General features: G+C 42.6%; 1 protein-coding gene and 1 pseudogene across 2 annotated transcripts in view; both read right to left on the bottom strand.

The window, feature by feature from the left end:
- NHS (NHS actin remodeling regulator) overlaps positions 1 to 20676 on the bottom strand; it is a 375395-nt gene that overhangs the window by 268117 nt on the left and 86602 nt on the right. The window lies entirely within an intron of this gene.
- LOC133753661 (large ribosomal subunit protein eL33-like) lies at positions 4584 to 5266 on the bottom strand (annotated as a pseudogene).

A 20676-nucleotide genomic window follows, 5' to 3' on the forward strand; every position in this document is an offset into this window, starting at 1 on the left:
AGGCAGAGTGGACAGTGAGAGAGAGAGAGACAGAGAGAAAGGTCTTCCTTTGCCGTTGGTTCACCCTCCAATGGCCGCTGCAGCCAGTGCACTGTGGCCAGTGCACCGCACTGATCAGAAGCCAGGAGCCAGGTGCTTCTCCTGGTCTCCCATGCAGGTGCAGGGCCCAAGCACTTGGGCCATCCTCCACTGCACTCCCTGGCCACAGCAGAGAGCTGGCCTGGAAGAGGGGCAACCGGGACAGAATCCGGCGCCCCCACCGGGACTAGAATCTGGTGTGCTGGTGCTGCAGGCAGAGGATTAGCCTATTGAGCCTCAGCACCGGCCGAAATTTTTACTTTTAAGAGGGCACTACTGGTTAGCTGTAGTGTTAGCCCTGATGAAGTCTGTCTGTCTGCCTGTCTGTCTCTGTCTCTGTCTCTCTCTCTCTTTGTCTCTCTCTCTCTCTCTTTGTCTCTTTCACTCTCCATCTCTCTCTCCATTTCACTTTTTCTTTACCTCTTGTCTGTGGTCTCCCTTAAGGTCACAGACAATCACCTCAAGATGTCAAATCCTTGTTGCTTCCCCTGATCACATTTCACACACTAACTCAATGCCTGATCTCAACACAAGTGGACATGGCGTCAGGAGACTCCCCAGGCAAATCAAGCCTATCATGTTGCGAACCAAAGCCAGAATGACACACAAGAATCCCCGAACAAATTTATGACCACTTCTCTGCCACTTCATACAGAAGGGTTCATCAGATGACATTTTGCTATGAAGCCATCCAGTGTTCTCTGGACTAAGATTTCACCCCAGAGGTTAAATGCTTTAATTAGATATTGAGCTCTCATCAATCCCCTCGTTGCCTCCCCCCAAGCACATATCCCCATCCCTGAGGGGGTTTATGCATAGAGACTCTCCTTGTTCCCATAAAGCTCTGTGTCCTACCATCTTAGATAAGCACTATGAAAAATACCCTTTGGGATGTACCTTCTTCTACTTTGACTCTGATTCCAGTAACTTCCTAATTATACAGACAGATTTTCTGTCTTGTTATTTTAATACAGTTAGATTTTTCTTAGACCCAGAGAAAAGAGCCTCAAAATGTGGTTTGAACTTCTTCATTCTTGCATAACCTTCATCTCCCTATGGTTTTAATTACAGCAGAAAAATAATATAAATAACACTGCAAACAATAGAAGACACTGGTTATAAGAGAGTTAACAAATCCAAGGATAACAGCAATCATTTTCATAGGTTACAAACCAACCCTTCTCAATTGAAATGGTGTTTTAAAATCAATTGGTTTAAATAATTGGATAATTTGTTAGCTTTTAATAATTTAAGTATTTCTCATTACCACCCCAGTGGCTCATGCCAAAGTGGTTTGAAGGTCTAACCTAGTGAGCATGCACATCTTAGCTGTGGTTGACTCTGATCTCTGCATGCAAACAATGTCTCATGTATGGAGATAGGACAGACATGGACAAACCCAAATTAACATAGAGTGGAACAAGAAGAAAAACAGGGAATCAAAAGCGTGCCCAATCCAAAAGCTGGTTCTTTGAAAAGCCTAATGAAAAGATAAACCTCTGGCAAAATAATGGAGAAAAAAAAGAGAAAAAGCAAAAATAAGTAATATTGGAAATATAAAGAGATATCAGCACCTACAAGTTTCTTCCATTAAATATGGCTTCCAGCTTCCCTCCTTGACTATGAACTTTCTGAATTTCAAGACCAGTTTCATTCAAATTTACTAAATATCTATTGATGTGCCAAGTATATACAGTGATCTACCTGCTGCCCCCTCCAAGGCCACCGGAAGCCTACTTTGTCTGTCAACTGACAGAAAACAAACCAAACCAATAAATATGTCTCATACTAGGTAGTAGATGTGCCTTGAAGAAAAGCAAAGCAGATCAGGAAGTATAACATAATGGAGATGCTGTTTTAGAGAGGGATACAAAAGTAAATCTCTCCTTAGGTGACTTTGAGCAGAGTTCTGAAGGAACTGAGCAAACAAGGCATGAGAATAACTTAGAAGAAAATTCTGGGCATAAGGATCAGTGAGTGCAAAGATGCAGTGGTCCATTCAGGAGAACAGTGGTAGACAGAGTGCAGTGGGGGCATAAGGAGATCTGAGCAGGTAGAAAGATAAAAAAGGGCTAGGAATATTCAGCACATTTATCTCATAGGTTTATGGTGACAATCTGCTGTGATTGTGTGGAAGTGAAAATATGAAGGATGCACTTTGAAAGAGTAGAGAGGGACCGCTGTTATTTGGGCCTGTCGCTATATTATACCTTGGTGTCCTGGGCAACAGCTTCATTACAGAAACAAAAACTTGGACCAAAAAGATAAACCACTGTCACCATAATGGTTCATGTAGGCCTTGACAGTCTGGGAGATTGTGAAATGGGCAGTGCGGGGGAGTAGAGTATTCTGGTTTCAATAACTAAGGGGGTGAGGGGAGGAGGGACAGGAAGCCCTGGAGGCAGACCTCAGGAATGTCACTTAGCTGTGTTACCCCTCAGTTTCCCCGGCAGTAAAGTAGGGATGACATCATGCATGCCTTACAGGGTTGTTGTGGGGACCCAGTGACACAGCACCCATAAAATGCCAGTACTGTCCAGGCAGTGGAGCCCTCCCAAGGTGTGCTGTGTGTGCTGTCCCCTTTCCCAAGTCAGGACAAGGAACTAGAATCATCTGTTTTCAGACTCCTTAAAAAGAAAAACTACTGAACTCATTCTCAAAACAACCTCCAGTGCTCAGTTCCAAGTCTCTCCACGAAGCAGATGAAAGGGATGCTGCTCTGGCTGAAGGCACAGCCCCAGGGCCCCACCCAAGTTCCTCCCTCCCCTCACTGAAGATGCCGGGAACTCCTGGAACACAGTAAGGCAGAACCAGAAAAACACTGGCCAGATGCATGCACTGCGGGGCCTCCTCTAGTCTTAAAATCCCCTAACTGCTTTCACATTTAGAGGATGGGGTGGAGATTTCCAGTCCCTATTGAATGAGCCACCATTTCCTCTGCTGGATATATATCCAACAGACATCTGGACACCGCCTCTGAAAGTCACCTATAAGCAGGTTCACAGAAACACTGTTATCAACAGCCCCAAACCCGAAAATATCTAATCGCCAGTGGGCAACAGACTGGAGTGATTCACTGTGGTCTATTCATAGAATGGAATCCAATGTAACAGCCTGGATGAATGAAAGCCTGCTATACACTGCAACATGGCTGAATCTCACCAACATAACATTGAGCAAGAGGCCATATGCAAAAGGGCACACACTGTTTGATTCCATTTATAAAAAGTTTGAAAGCAAGAACATTAGTTATGAGGTTAGAAATCAAAAGAGTGATTGTCCTGGGGCCAGTGGAGATGGGTAGAGACGGGGAAAGCTTCTGGGGTGCTGGTTCATGCTCCATCTTAGACTTGAAAAATTTCACCAGCTGTCTGTTCATTTTGACACACTTTTCAACATGTATGCTATATTTCCATTTAAAAAGAGTATTGAAAATCAGCTCTTGGTGAGACTGGGCTGTGATAGTAACAAGAGCTTTGTGGGCAATCATCAGTTTTCTTGTTCTCTGACAGCAAAGTGACCCCACAGCCAGGATGTTACTCTTCCCCATTTCCTTCCAAAGATGAGCTCAGAGTGAACAGCCAGAGCAAGCCCCACATTGAAAGGCAGTGCCTTCTTCCAGAATACTCTGTCTGTGACTGAACGTGCCAAACACTCACAGCTCAAGCTGAAGAAGAAAGGTCTTAACATACTTTACAAACTGTGATCGATAGTAAGGGACCTATTTTGAATGTCATAATGAACTCATTCCCTGTCTTAAAAAAAAAAAAAAAAACTGGCAAATAGCATGATGAGAAAAACCAGCAGTGGGTGTAGTAGGTGAGAAGATGATAAGAATTCCATGTCCTGTCTAGAAATTCCGAGACTTTGTTTCCTTCTTGTATTATGGTAGACCAATGAGTCCATTTATATAAGTTCATAATATAAGCAGAAACAGCCCATCCCCAAATCCCTGGGGTAGCAGTAGGTATGGTCAGAGATAAAAATCAATATGATGATTTATACTAAGCTCTTAAAATCTACAGTTTTTTCCCCATGAAGCATCACTATGTATATTTCACATGTTTTCAATTGACTAAATTTTTAAAAATATCCAATTAATGAAATCACAGCTTTGGCTCCTATCAATTCCTTTTAAAAAAGGTACAAGAGAAAGGGCCCACATTATGGTGCAGTGGGTTAAACCACTGCTTGGTAAACCAGTATCCCATATGAGCACTAGCTCAAGTCCCAGCTGTACCACTTCTGATCCTGCCCGCTGCCAATGTACCTGGGAAGGCAGAAGAAGACAGCCCCAGTGCTTGGGCCACTGCCACTCACATAGGACATTCCAGATGGAATTCCAGGCTCTTGGCTTTGGCCTGGCCCAGTCCCAGCCATTGAGGTTATTTGGGAAGTGAACCAGCAGATGGAAGATCTCTGTCTCTCCTTCTCTCTCTGTAACTCTGTCTTTTAAATAAATTTATTAATTTTTAAAAATATAATAGAACAAATCCATTTTTATTTTACTTTTTAAGAGTTGAAATCCTTGAGGGGTACAGTATCACACAGAGTCTGTGTCCAATCGCCTTTGAGTGAAAGTTGCACAAACCATGTCACTGTTTCCATGAGCATGAGTTACCTGTCCCCAGATTACTCTGGTTTTATTAGATTTGCCACAGGAGTCACTGTGTTATTCTTTGCTTTGTACACATAAGCTCATCTCTTGCCCAAGTAGGATTTGGTTTCATCTTTAGCATAAACACCTTCAATTTTAAGAAGTGCTATGTGTTCACTTTATTTTTTTAAAGACTTTATTTATTTATTCGAGAGGTTGAGTTAAAGACAGTGAGAGAGAGAGACAGAGACAGAGAGAGAGGTCTTCCATTTACTGGTTCACTCCCCAAATGCCCACAATGCAGCTGTGCTGATCCGAAGACAGGAGCCAGGAGATTCTTCCTGGTCTCCCACCTGGGTGCAGGGGCCTAAGGACTTAGGCCATCTTCTACTGCTTTCCCAGGCCACAGCAGAGAGCTGGATCGGAAGAGGAGCAGCCAGGACTAGAACCAGCACCCATATGGGATGCCGGTGCCACAGGTGGAGGATTAACCTACTGCGCCACAGCACCAGCCCCTATGTGTTCCCTTTAGTTCCAAAGAACCCACTTACAGCCAGCAAAAATGGCCTTGCATCACAGTCTCCCAGACATAGCTGCCTTTTAGAAGTCCTGTTCTCAGCAGGCCTCCACAGGCTCCAAGATGGCATAAAGAGCTACCAACACCTTTTATTTCAATGTTTTATCTCAGTTTCACTTATATACCACAGATCTGATAATAAGATCTTACAGAAATATGTCTGGTTAAGAAAAAAATCTTTATATCTTTATGTAATTTTGTTGTTTGTTTGGCTTCCTCCATTGAAAGCTAAGCTATCTAATTATTGGGTTAAGAGCCAACTGAGTAATTAGTGAAATGATCATTTAATTTTGAAGACTATATCTACAGGAATAACTTTAAGTGAGAAAATTCAGGTTCTAAAAATACATTCAATTATAATTGGTAAAACTGTAATTTGGAAGAATTTGGTTAACTAAACTACTGTCAACTAAAAAACCAATTTTCTTCATGAGAGAAGTTGATGACATCCCTCCCTGCTCTCCATCCCTAAGAATTCAACCTGCCCAACAGTCACAACAGGCAACCTTATTAAGTTCATCTGTTTAGCTTGAAATGAAACAAGAGGCAAGACACTGTGTTTGTCACTGAAAGGAAAGTGCAGCATTTTGGGAAAACTAGGTATGTGTCCCATAGCAAACAGAAGTACATTTCCGTGTCTTCTTTTGAAATCTAAAGCAGAGTAAAGGGAACTTCAATCTTCATTACTTAGGAACACTAAGGTGATAAGGCACAGGACAAGATCAACTAGGAAAACAAATAGTAGAGCAGAAAGAACACTGGCTTAGGAGTACAGTTAGAGATCCAGGAGCATGCTCTTCATCTTGCCATGTCTGGGGTCCAGGAACCTGCAGCAACTTCAGGGCCTTCTAAGCTCTCACACCACGAGTCAGGAGCTGAGCAAGGAAGCTAATAAAAAGGAATCTTTTACTCCGTGTGGAGCCACCACCAACTGTTTGTGTATATCAACAGTTGGCTCACGTGAACATCCAGAGCTTATGTGGGATTGTTTTCAAACCTGATTTTCTTCAATAAAAGTCCCCAAAAGGAATCTATGAAGTGAGTATCTAGGTTTTCACCCCATGAAGTCAACACATAAAACAAGATTCTGTCACCTCTCAAAAGTGCAGTCAATTGCATAAATGTCGTATGTGTGCCTTGCCCAGGGTGTCAAGGTCATTGTTTTCGGACTACATCAAAAACTCCCTCTGAGATGATAATAAAAAGGCATCTGACACGAGATAGCAGAACTCCTGGCAGCAGCATCTGCCCCAGTGATGCAACAGGATTCATCAAGCCTCCAGCAAGGAACTTTCTGTCCTGCTCTTCTATTCTATTGTTGACAAGATTACAGTAAGATTATTTTCAGACTTTTCTTTCCACTAAGAGATACTTGACTGCCCCAACTCTGACCAATTCCTTCCACTCAAACCTTGCCTAATAAATAGGCCTAGCCTTTCCATTTATTGATCAGCTACTAATTCAACATCATTGCTCCACACTTAGTTACACATCAAGTCTATCTGGGAAGTTGCCTTGTACCATCAAATTCTAACCTGTCTTAAGCACTGAAATTCTCTCTAATGCCCTAATATGGAGACATTCCTTAAAACACCTGAGAACAACAAATTGGATTTTTCCAGACTTCCCCCATCTGTTTTCCAACCACTTCCATATGGCATCTCTATCTCCCTCTCCACAGCCCCGCCTTCCTGCCTGCCCCACTGCAACTCTCCCGGTCAATGAGGTAAATACTTGCTTGCATGATGCCCGCCAGGGCAGGAGAGCAAAATTTCCTTTGGTTCCAGACCAAATGTCTGATTTCCCCTGCCCCCCTCAGTAACCACATCTGTGCTGTTTGTATCTGTAGGAAGACACACGCACACAGATGCACGTCGTTTTGCAGGATGCACTTAGACACCCAGTGTCACAGTGAACCACCATGGGCCAGACATTCAAATTCCGTTATGAAAACAGAGGCAGAAAGAGCAGACTAGAGGACTGCTGCTGCCCTGGGAGCTGGGATCGCCGCAGGGTGAGCACACTGCGAGATTGAGCCCCTCTCGGGAAGACTACAAAACAGCTCTGGGCATGTTGGGCTTTATATGTGATAAACTAGGACCACACAGTGCCAGATTTGAGGCCTTCAAAGTAAGCAAGGCAGTAACTGCCACACACACACAAGTATGCAAACATGAAAAACAGAAATGGTGTGTTCTCAGAGAGAGCAAACACTCACCTAGACTCAAGTTTTCACGTGCAAGGAGCAATTTTCTTTCTCATGGAAAAGCAGATTCTTCTGAGAGGCACGCAACCCCTTGCCCTCTCATCTACTACTCTAGCAATCTGAGAAATTAGCCAAAGGGAATTGCATTTTTTTCCACTCCCTTCCAGAAATACCATTACAAGTATTAACAAAGAACAACCTCACTCCCATCTGAGCCCTGCACCAACAGGGCACAAAAAGCCCTTTCCTTTTATGCTGTCTTGACCACATATGACACACAGAAAAGAAATTTCAGTCGAGGCCTCCTTAGTGCTGCTTTAATTTCTTCCATATTTTTTGCTCTGGGGCATTCACTAGACTTTGATGAGCCGAGAAGCCAACTGCATCATTTATTCACCCCACAGTATCATTGCACTCTCCCCAAACCATCCCAAAGCTCCTGGGTTCTGGTCAAACTCAGCACTCCAGGCACCTACAATCCACAATTGTAAGCACTCAAAAGGCCTAACCTTGAAACATACATCTCCCTTCTGCCCTCAACAGCAATCCCAGCCCCACTAACAATGCATATCTGCACCAACAACATGCTGGCCACAGGGAATTCTCTCACAATCTGCTTACAAGTTCCCATCTTCTGTTCTGCATCTTCCCTTCCGGGAATGTAAGGCATTTTACAGGCATAGTGCCAGGGTGCACACATCGCCAGCTAGAGCATCAGACACCATGCCCATCTCATTTCGGCAGGCTGGTGTTTCTATGCAACAGGCTCTCCCTCACTATAAACTTTCTCAAGCTTCGCTACCTGCACACACTCACTATGCCATGACCTGGCTGCCTCTAGTCTAATAACAAGACCCTGTCATACATGGGAGCTTGACATGTTCTGCTCCCAATTTTCTCTGAAATTTCTCACAAAGTAAGGGAGGACAATGATGGGACAAAGGGAATATGACACTTTTAATTGAGCATAAGAGTGGGACATTTTAAAAAATAATTTTAACTTATTTTTTATATAGCACAGGGTTGCATAGAGATTTAAAAGATTTATTCATTTATTTGAGAAAGAGAGAGAGAGAGAGAGAGAGAGCGAGCTTTCATCTGCTGGTTCACTCCCTGAATGGCTAACAGTTAAGTCTGGGACAGGTAAAAAACAGGAGCCAAGAACTCTTTCCATCCTGGTCTCCCACATGGGTGCAGGGACCATCTTCCACTGCCTTCCCAGGCACATTAGCAGGAGGCTGGATTTGAAGTGAAGCAACCAGGACTCGAACAAGCATTCTGATATGAGATGCTGGTGTTGCAAGTGGCAGCCTAACCTGCTGCTCCACAACCCAGGTTCCTGAATATATAACTAATAATAATAATAATAATAATAATAATAATACAAATTTATAGGATACAGTGTGATATTCTAATATATATATATGTGTGTGTGTGTGTGTAATGATCAAATCATAAAAATTAATGTCTTCCTCTCCTTACTGTTACTTTATGTTTGGAGCCTTTGAGGCCCCGTCTTCTATTTATTCATAAATCTAAAAGGGGTTGTTGTGACCTACAGTCACTCCACTGTGCTGTGGAACACTAGAACACAGTCCTTCTACCTAAAAGTGTTTTGGTACCCATTATCTAACCTCCTGCACACTGGTGGGACATTTTCCAGTGAAATACCAAACTGGCATCTTCCAGGTTGCTCTCACACCAACTCTAAAACTTTGGGAGAATCACATCTCACATCATCTTTGTTGTCCTCTTATTAACCGAACTCAACAACACTTCAGAAATTGGAGTTCTTTTCCATCACTTCATTCTATAGCAGTAGGGACTCATTTTAGGACACTGATTGGTCCAGGGCAGATTTACTAGCTGTGGCTTCTCAATGTCACACACAGACCCTTCACACTGAAGACCAGGCCAAATGCTCCCAGAGGTGAACTCGCCACCCCCTTGAGTCAGATAGCTGCCCGAGTCTTGCTCTTTAACAAGTCTTAAATGGTCTAGGGGCACCACCTTGATCCCTGATCAATCCTATAGAAACCAAGAAGCAAAACTCTGAGATGAAATCAGAGTCCTGAGGCTGCCATGGCAGCCCTGGAATGTCAGTTTTACTGGCATCTCATCTCTCTCTCTACAAAACAACTATTATACCAAATAGGAAGACAGGGACCTCCTCAGGAACTATGGAGCTTTGTACAGGCAGTTTGTCCTACACCAAAACCTCCAGACCTCTGCACTTCGAGTTATTGTACTTTGGTAAACTAGACCTTTTGAATCTGCCTTCATTGTCCAGTGCCAGTGAACTTATAAGCTCTTGTCAGATTTTTTTTTTACTTAAATCTATTTTATTTGCTTCATTAATATCTGCAAGGTCAAGAACCAGATGGGTGAGCATGGGAGCATGGCAAGGACACCACACTGCACCAGTGTGTCATTTGTGTATCATGGCTCATGTGATCGGTGGCCCCTGGGGTAGGGGCAGTGCATTGCTGCCTCCATCACATGCAGTACACAAGAAACTGATGAACTCGGCTGCCAAACACGTGGGCTTTCTGACAACTAGTCCATGCCCTTTGCCTTTTCCTTTATTATCATTGTCTATGTTCTGGAGAGCTCTCAGATCCCATTCTCCTACACCTGTAAATTGGGACTGTGAAATAAACATTGGGTAAGTGACATGATGACACAGATTAGATAAGAGTGTGGACTCTTCAGACCTGCATTCCAATCTTTGCTTGCCCACCTTAAACATATAACCTATTCCTTAGATCCTTGGTTTTCTCATCTGTAAAGTGGGGATAAAAGCCATCCTTCATAGATCAGATTGCCATAAGAATGAAATGCCACAATATATGCAAAGTGCTGAAACAGTACCAGGCACGTGCTAAGTCTTCAATTAATGTCAGTATATATTAGTCATTACTATATAATTCAATGATACTTCATATTTTGCTAAGCTCAAAATGAGTAAGAGTCTATAGTTCCTAGGCCAGCCTGTGTAGGTGAGAATCCAAGGCCAAGTCTTATAAGCCGTGTGACTTCAGGCAAGTTACTCAACTTCTTAGAGACTCAAGTCTTCCTCTCAAAAATAGGGAAATTATCAACACCCAGCTCAGGACTGTGGTATGGTGCAGATGGATATATATATATATATATATATATATATATATATATCTTAGAACTGTATCTGTACAGTGTAAGCACTTAGTAGATATTGGCTGTCTTTCCTCCACTCTTTGAATCTGAGCTGGCCATATGACTTGCTTGAGCTAATGGACCATTAGTAAACATGACTCAAGCAGAGGCCTGGAAAAATGCTTGGGAACTGGGGGTAGTCCTCTGTTGCTGCTATTGGAAATTGTGTCTTCCTTGTGAATAAGGCCAAGCTATCTTTCTGGAAGAGTCCACAAGGAAGAGAATGAAGGCACCCTAGCCAATAGCATTACTGTAACAGACTGTCAACAGCCAGACTTGGGGCCCAGCCACAAGCCAATCTGCCTGACGGCTAGACATGTACACATGAGCCCAAGAGAAGTTAGCTGAACCAGTCCAGAGCAGAATTGCCCAGATTATCCATGGAATTGTCAGTCAAATAAATAATTGCTGTTTTAAGTTATTGCGTTTTCGGGCACTTTGTTACACAGCACAAGCTAACTGAAATCAGCATTCTAGAGTTAAGATATAGTTCTAGGCTTTTCTGACCAGCCCCAGAATTGGATGTTGTGAGGCATTTTAAAATAAACACACACTCACACACACACACCCTAAGCATTCTGAGCCCCGGCTAACCAGTTTTTCTAAAGAGAGCAACCTCCCCTTAAGACATTTCTATTAAAAACAGCTTCAGAGTACAAGCTTCTTGGTCTAATTATAGACATACAGATGGGATCTCCAAGTTGGAACCTAGCAAGAGGAAAACTTTGTGGGTGGAAGAGACATTAAGACAGAGGGCAGGCTCTAAATGACCCCAAGCTTCCACTCATGGAATTTGGGATTGATTAGGCTAAGGAGCTAGACGTAGCTCAAGGTTACCTCCCCTGAAAAATTGTCCTCAGTTCATCTTACTGACGTCATTGTCCTGTGGATTTTCTGAGTATACATCTGAGTCTTGTCTTCCAAAGAAAATGGTAGGAACTAGTCCCAATCCCTCACAGCACCGAAGCACAAATTAGGCATTCAGGAAAATGCTATAAGATTGCACAACATTAAACCATATGATTTTAGAAACTCACTGACCATTATTTAGTTAGAAATGAATATGAATTTTATAGTCATGAAAAGCAGTATAGTAGAAAGGATCCAAGAGCAGAAACTCTGAGGTCAGACTCCCTGGGTATGAATCATTACCCTTCAGGTTAGTAACAGTGCCTCAGTTTCCTCATCTGTAGCTGCTAATTAAAGCAGCAGCCACCCCAGGAGCTGATACACAATGAACTGAGGTAATAAATATAAAACAGCAACACAAGCAGCAAAGGTCAGAGACATTATGCTTGGTGCACGAGTCCAGTCATGAAAGAGCACACATTATCAGATTTCATTTACATAAAGTATCCAAAAACAGGCAAATTCATAGGGACAGAAAGTAGATTAATGGTTGCCTGGGGATGGGGGTGGGACTGGAGATTAACTGCCAATGGGCACAAAAGGTAAGTTGTATTGTCTGTAAATCAGACTTTAATGAAATGGATTTGAAAAACATAAAGGGCTGAACAGATCAGAGCCTGGCTCAGAATAAGCACCATGTAAGTGTTTATTTAAAAAAAAAATAAACAAGTATCATAGTAGGGGAAACCAGGGCCTAGCGGTGTCCCCTGGATGCTGAATCACCCTCATCTTTCTAACCCCTGTTCACCCCACCTCCTTCCCTCAGGGATCTAAAGCTGGGATCCTCTTCCCATGAGTCCAGGATGCTGCTAAGCCAGCCATATGTGTCTCCTTGGCTGCTACTGTCCCTCCCACTGCCAAAACTCTACACAGTCTATTAAATGCCTCTTGTTTATGTAGCTCATGGTGCCAAGTTGTATTTTATTATATTGAGCCAACTGCTCTTATGCAAGTTTTTTTTTTTTGGGAGGGGGGAGTGGGGCTGTCGAAAGGGGGGAGTGATCACACTATCGAGGGAGGGAGATTCCTTAAAACCATGACTCCAAAAACAGCTGCTGATTACTCACAGAAGCCCACACATCCCTGTCCTTGACAAATGTCATCCACAGGGTAGCTTTAACCCTGATCAGAGTCTGCACCACGATACCTACTTGGGCAGAAAAACAGAAGGAGCTGCATACAGAGGGATGAGTTAAGGAAAGGCTAAAAGGAAAATCAGATGGAAAAGAAAAAACACCAATCTGAAATAGATTTATGGCAAGTTCTGCCACAAAGGCAGAAACAGTGAGGGTTTAATTTGTAACAAGTCCCTGGAACAGGCAAGAGTCCCAAGCATACAATTCTTGTAAACTTGCGGCTTTTGCATCTTGCCCCAAACCATCTGAGTGGAGTTCTCAGACCTTCTGTGAACTCATCACTCCACCCTGTTTTATCTCCTGGCCTTCATTATGAACTGGCCCTTCCACTCAGTTCCCATCAGGTCACACACTCTATTGCTCCACATTTCCCATACTGATGTTCAGGGAGACTATCTGCCCAGCCATTCAAATGCATCCATCCCAATATTTTTTTGAGAGGGAAAAGAAATACGAGTCCACCTCCTCACAGTCTCCTCAGATTTGGCTAAATGGATAGCTGGAGTCATGCCCAGACGTAGTAAGACCAGCCCACTTCCCCAATTCACTGTCAGTAACTTAAGTGTGCAATCATTTAAAGATGATTTTATTGAGCACCCACATGTAACAGAACCTGGGTTGCAACCCTTGGTGCTTCTCCAACTTGAACATGTATTGGGATCACCTGGAAAAAAGCTAAAACACAAATTCCTGGTCTCCATCCCCAAAGCTATCTATAATGGGGTCGGCCTGGGAATAGGGTCCAGATTTAGCATTTCTAATAAGCTCCCAGATGATGCTTATGCTACCAGCCCATTCACCAAACATGGAGTAGCACTGCTCTAGGGGCCAGAAATAACAATAACAAATGAATAGCAAGTGGATCTTGCCTCAAACAGCTTATAATCAACTGCTGGACATAAAACACATGTGCGTACCCAAACAAAACTATTACATCACATTAAAAGGGAAAGACCTAGATAGCGAGTGAGGAGAGACTGGGCTGAAGTGATATCTGTGCAGATGCATACAGTCCTACACATTCACCTTTTTCTATATGCATAAATCACATCGTATTTGTTTTTCTTGTTGTAACACCTAATGCCTGACATGTAATAGATAATCAATGGCATGTTTATTGAATGAATGAATGAATACAAATGTAGCATTTCTTAAATAAATTGTATGTAACAGAGTTTCAAGTCTTTGTTGTACATTTCTGTGCATGATCAAAAATCAATGAGTCAATAAGCATTGAAAGAGCACAAGGGAGAGAGTGTGAGGTTTCTCTGTACACGATGCCCTCCATATTCTAAGTCCCAGTGCATCCTTTTCTGTGATCTCTCTTTAAGTTAAACACGTCATTCTCCAACCCTGAATCCTAGTTTGCTGGTTGTCATTCCTGGGGTGAGTGACTTAACCTCTCTGTGCTTCTACTTCCCCACCTCTAAAATGAGGATAATAGCAGAACCCCATCAGAGGGTTGAAGTGGAGACTAATTAGACTCATTTCTATAATACACTTAGAACAATGTCTGATACATAGAAAAGGACTGTTAAATGTTCACCTGTTTCATCATTGTCATCACTACCTCTATCATCAATATTATCATCTAAAACTGATCCCCTCAAGGACAAGACACTATCATCTTGTTAAGTGTTAAGCTGAGAACTGAGGTCAGGAAAACAGTCCTTCTGAGCCTCATAACCTCAGCCAGCTTGTAGAACTTTCTTCTTCCACGCTGTTGGGTTTTTCCTTCCTCCTTCAGTCTGCCTTCACAACAACTTCTTGAAACAGCCAACTCTTTTACAAATCAAGGCCATTGCTGCAATGGCTTGAGTCCAGGCCCAAGCTGGCAGGATCAAGGAAAGACAGTCCCTTCTCATTCAGCCACACACAGCCTACTTGTCACCCTTTTGGAAACCAGTGACTCAGATGTAACTCTCCTGCAAGGTAGCAGCTGGTGGGCTTTGGCAAAGTACACAAAGGGAACACATTCTCTCTCCCAGCTACCCAAGGCACCAAGGAGAAGGTCTTAATGCAGCACTCATTCAGGGTTAGCCTCATTAAAATGGCATTACCAGTTTCAATGGTGGGGATCTTCTGCCAGCTGCAAGTGGTTCTCTTCTCCGGAGCATTCGCTTGTTTTCAGTTTATTGATCTCCAACATGGAACTGAAGAGGATTGGATTAAAAGATAGCAGCTCAATTCTTTTTCCTCTCTCCCTTGTCCTGAGATCCCGGTATACAGACAATTATTTGCCATTTCTGTTATCTAAATTGGCTCAGAGGACTTGCAATGGGCACGTTTTTATAAACAAATGCCCCAAACTCTTCTGAGTTAACAATTGACTTTATTTTATAATTTAGTAGTAAGACCTCTCTGGTGTGGGGAGTCCACATTTTATACAAATCAGGATACTCTCAGCCTGCCCACCTCAGAAAGACACAGAGTCTATTCTGGTATCTGGCAGGCTGAGAGGACAGGTAACAAAATGCACGTCACATCTGCTCTGTAAATTATCAACTCCTTCCACATCAGGAAGAGGCTGCTTGCTTGCCTGAAAATATCACCATGAATTTCTATGAAGAGTTCCATTTTGCCTGCCATGGCAACAAAATGAACACCACCTACAATTGTAGTTCAAGGGCACTCTAGTAGCAACATTGTGGCATTTAAGAAGGGGTTAAACTGCCACATCAAGCAAGAGCTGTAAACTGTGAGATGAGATTTACAGGAAAACAGAAATCAGTTTAATATTACTTGGGATGGTATGGGAAGAGAAAATGAAAGAATAAATGACACCCCAGGAAATCCACGATCATAACCCCCTAATCCTTTCTTTGATCTAATGGCATTATTCTTTGATCCATTTGCTCATGTGTTTACCACACATTTATCAGGTATAGAAGAGCCTATATATATATGGCATGCTGGTTGAATGCATAGGCTTAGGTTCAAGCAGACCTGCTTGATTTCAAGTTTTATCATATGACCAGCCATGTCCTTGGACAAGTCATTTGGCTTCTGTAAGCTAACAATAATATGTATGTAATCCAGCTCCCACACATGGATGAGCTATGGAATGTATGATCATGATAATGGTGATGATGATGAGGAGGAGGAGCTGTGTTAGATATCAGAAGGTACCCAGTGGTAGCAACTGGTCTGATTGTTACTCTTGTGATACTCCTTTTCCAACTCCACAATTCCTGGCCTTTTTTGAATAAGGAACTACATTTGATGCTTCCAAAGCCTTGGGATTCCAGCTTACAATTTCCGTGGAAGCCAGCCCCTGAGAAGAGTGTCAAATAGGAAAATCAAAGAGGGGCTTCCATTCTTCTCTTCACTATCACCCACCCCTCCATCCCCTCTGGGACCCTTTGAGATAGCCAAATTGCACCCATGAATAAAAATTAATCTGTCCATATCCTTTGTCCTCCTATCTTGGAGCTCAAAGGGGTAAGAGGTAAAGTTCTTTCTTTTTTTTATTTATTTGACAGAGTTAGACAGTGAGAGAGAAAGATCTTCTTTCCATTGGTTCACCCCCCAAATCGCTGCTATGGCCGGAGCTACACCCATCCGAAGCCAGGAGCCAGGTGTTTCTTCCTGGTCTCCCATGCGGGTGCAGGCACCCAAGCTCCTGGGCCATCCTCCACTGCCCTCCCGGACCATAGTAGAGAGCTGGACTGGAAGAGGAGTAGCCAGGACTAGAACCTGGCGCCCATATGGGATACCAGCGCCGCAGGCGGAGGATTAACCAAGTGAGCCACGGTGCCGGCCCCAAATGGGTAAAAGGTAGAAGCCAACCAGAGACCCCGTTCTAACTGAACATAAAATTAAATCCTTTCATTGCAATTTGGTAAATGTGTGGGAACAAATTTTTGCCCCTCAGAGCCTTCTCTTCAATAAGCACCCAGTGGAAATATAGAAAGATTAAATCTCAAGGAAGCTCTTGTGATAGAGCCCATAGGTGCCTTATGAGATTCTTTTGTCTTCTAAAATTTTTCTCTTCTCCAAGTGTTTTCATGCCCTTTGATACTCACAGTGATTCTAAGTGACAAACAACTCATTTAATAAATAAAGAAACTTAAGTGGACAAAGGGGACATGACTCTCCTGATATCACACAGTTGGCACTAGAACAGTAAAAGTTAGAAGTGTTGCTCCAGTCTTGGGCTCTTTTCAAACGGAAGTCATACTGAATTTCATATAGCTGGCACTGTGGCATGGTGAGTAAGGCCACCACCTGAGATGCCGGCTTCCCATATGGGTGCTGTTTGAGTTCCTGCTGCCTCACTTCCAATCCTGTTCCCTGGTAATGTGCCTGGGAAATCAGCGGATGATGGCCCAAGTGCTTGGCACCCACATGGGAGACCTGGAAGATGCTCCTGCCTTCTGACTTCAGCCTGGCCCAGCCCTGGCCACTGCAGCCACTTGGGGAGTGAACCAGTAGATGGAAGATCTCTCTCTCTCTCTCTCTCTCTCTGCCTTTCAAATAAAATAAATCTTTTAAAAAATTTGCTCACTCAACTTCTTTTTAAGCCAGAGAAGTAAGGCATCAAAACCTAAGGTTTCAAATCATTCCATAATACAAAACATGTGACCCATTCACATTAGAAAGGAAGATATGCACTCAGTGAAGGATATTCATAAACAAACTAAGAGGTGGGTGCTACTGACTTTCTACTTCTTGCATAGTTTTTTCTCTTGATAACAAATCACTTGAATCATCTCCCCAAGATCACTGCAAGATTTCAACTTCATGATTTGCCTCTCTCGGATTAGTACATGGCAATAGAAGTGCCAATGACTTGGAAACCTCAGAATGAGCAGTAACTTTGAGCAGAGGTCTAGCAGCCCCTTTGTTGTGCAGTGGCTCCTTTGGCAGGCTGGTGAAGCCTAGGGACCCCTTCTACAAGTGGTTATTTTAAGTGCATTAAAATAAAATATACTGGTTTATAAAGCAAATCAATTATATCAAAATACTAAACACTGAAATTTGTCATACAGTAATATAACAGGGTTTTAAAAAGTTCATGAAAAATTAATATTATCTTTTAATCCAATTTTTACACAAATGTATTAGTAAGTATGCAATCACTGTAACAAATGTTGAGAGGAGCTACTTAAGAAGCAAAGAGGTTTATCTGGGCTCACAGTTTGAGAGATTCAGTCTAAGATTAGTCGGGCCCCATTGATTTGAAAGTCTAGAAAGGCTGGGGGTGGCCCTAGCAGAGCACATGTGGAGGAAGAGCACATGGCAGGCCAGGAAGCAAAGAGAGTGTGCATTCAACATCAGTGTCTATGTTCTCTCCTTAAAATGGCACCACTCTAAAAAACTACACTTTAATCGCTTCCCAAAGGCCTCATCTTTAGATACTATAATTTTGTTAAGTGTTCACCATGAATACATTAACTATAACCATTAACATAAGAGTTTTTGGACAAAACCTTCAACACGTGGACCTATGAAGTACACCCAAAATCACATCCAAACCATAAAAATAAAATTATTTAAAGCTCCCTTGTATGAATATTCCTTTGTCAATACATTAAATAAGATGTAGCAGTAAATATCATACCAGTATGATTTTGAAATAGCAATGAGTACCTTTCAAGATCTCTGTAGAAACTGTAACATAACATAAAACCTCTATGATTTCTCTTAGTGACCAAGTCATAGGTACAGCTAACACTACTGTGATTTGTATCTTTATTTGTAATTTAAGGAAATACCACATTTCAGTTCAAGGTTAGTGAAACTAAGTTTTTTTGTTTTCGGGGCCTCCTGAATTCTATCCACCAACCCTTTGGGGGAGGGTCATGGATTCTGGGTTAGGATCTACTCTTGTCACAAACTGCAGCTATATGGATAGTTGCTAAAGAGGAACTGAGTAAGCTACTTGTAGCAATGAGTGTACGTCTTCTTGTTGGAGAAGGCAGAAGGGCAATTTTAAACATTAAAGTAAAAACCTGAGCCCCTGATAATGAAGGAAAGATTATATTCTGGCACATGACACTAACAGGCATTGTGAGAACACAACTAGATAATGTCAGAGCAAGGGATCCAGCGACCTGCCTTGGGACAATAAGAGACGGGCTTTTCGATTCTTCTTACATGATCATTTGTCATCCACTATATTGCTTCTCTAGATATTAAAGGTATTTTCTGGGGCTGGCACTGTGGTATAGTAGGCTAAGCCTCCACCTGCAATGCTGGCATCCAATATGAGTGCTGGGATGCCATATAGGCACCAGTTCATATCTTGGCTACTCCTCTTATAATTCAGTTCTCTGCTCATGGCCTGGGAAAGCAGAAAGATGGCCCAAGTGCCTGGGCTGCTGTACCTGCACGGGAGACCCAGAAGAAGCTCCTGGCTCCTATCTTCAAATCAGCCCAGTTCTGGCTGTTGTGGCCATTTGAGAAGTGAACCAGTAGATGAAAGACCTTTGTCTCTGTCTCTTCCTCTCTCTGTAACTCTCTCTCTTTCAAATAAATAAAATATTTTTTAAAAAGTATTTTCTATATCAGTGATCAGGTTTGCCATGCTACATCTCTGGATAAACTGTCCAAAGCACAGCCTAGAAAGGATGTATGCATAGGAGGGTGACCTTGTTGGCCATTTTTTTGCATCATATGTTCCTTTCCCTTCTCATGCCACAGTTGATTGAACCAATGATGAGTATCAGATTCAAGAGCAGCCTAACAATTAGCCACTTAGTTTTGTGGAGACAGAAAATAAAAGGCTTTATGAGGCAAATAGGGACAGTAAGTGAAGGCTTTATGGGGATAGGAAGTACATGGGTACAGGAAGTAGATGCTTTGTGGAGACAAGAAGCCAATGGTGTGACTTGTTAATAATAAAAAATGAGCTAGATCAAGCATCCTTTCTCTCTCATGCTCTCCTTGAGGATGTGAACTGAGACATACTGGAAGAAGTAGGCAATTACAAATGGAACTGAAAAAAAAAAGAAAAAAGCAGAGAGAATCTCAGACTTTGTCTCAGAGTCATGAGAGGCAAAACCCAGAGAGAGGCTGAGCCCATCTAATGATGCAGCATTGCATTGTACATTGTGGGCCCCCCTGTAAGGTCCCTGGGACAGCCTCACATTCAGATTATCCTCCATTAACTGCCTCCACTTCTAGTTCCCATACACTTTCCATCTCCATAAAGCTTATTTATTTATTTATTTATTTGACAGGTAGAATTACAGACAGTGAGAGAGAGACAGAGAGAAAGGTCTTCTTTCCGTGAGTTCACTCCCCAAATGGCCACAACAGCCGGAGCTACACCAATCTGAAGCCAGGAACCAGGAGTCTCTTCCTGGTCTCCCATGCAGGTGCATGGGCCCAACCACTTGGGCCATCCTCCACTGTCTTCCCAGGCCACAGCAGAGAGCTAGGTTGGAAGAGGAGCAACCGAGACTAGAACCCGGTGCCCATATGGGATGCCGTTGCCACAGGCGGAAGATTAACCAAGTGAGCCATGGTGCCAGCCCCTCTCCATAAAGCTTTTACTTCCTGTTCCCATTCAGTTGTTGTCCCCATAGCCTCTATTTCCAATCTCCAGTAAGTCTCAACTTCCTGTCCCCATAAATCCTCTTATGTCCTGTCTCCACAAAGCTTCTATTTCCTGTCCCCATAGAGCTACCACTTCCCATCCCCATCAAGCCTCTACCTCCTGTCTCGATCAAGTCTCTACTTCATGTCCCTATGCACTCCTTGTCCCTTTTAAAACTTTTCTTAAACATTTTAACAGAAACATAAAAACTGTACAAATCTATGAGGTTCTATGTGATGTTTCCATACATGAAACATTCTAACATACAATCATGGTAAATGCATCTATCTCTCAAAACATTCAACATTTCTTTATGATTAAAACATCCAAAATTCTATTTTGTTGGTTTTTAGTAGAGAAATACATGGTACACCAATATCATCCATAAGCACCATACTATCCAATAGAATCCCAAAACTACTTATTCCTATCTAACTA

Source organism: Lepus europaeus, chromosome X (genome assembly GCF_033115175.1).
Source record: "Lepus europaeus isolate LE1 chromosome X, mLepTim1.pri, whole genome shotgun sequence".
NCBI classification, from domain to species: Eukaryota; Metazoa; Chordata; class Mammalia; order Lagomorpha; family Leporidae; genus Lepus; species Lepus europaeus.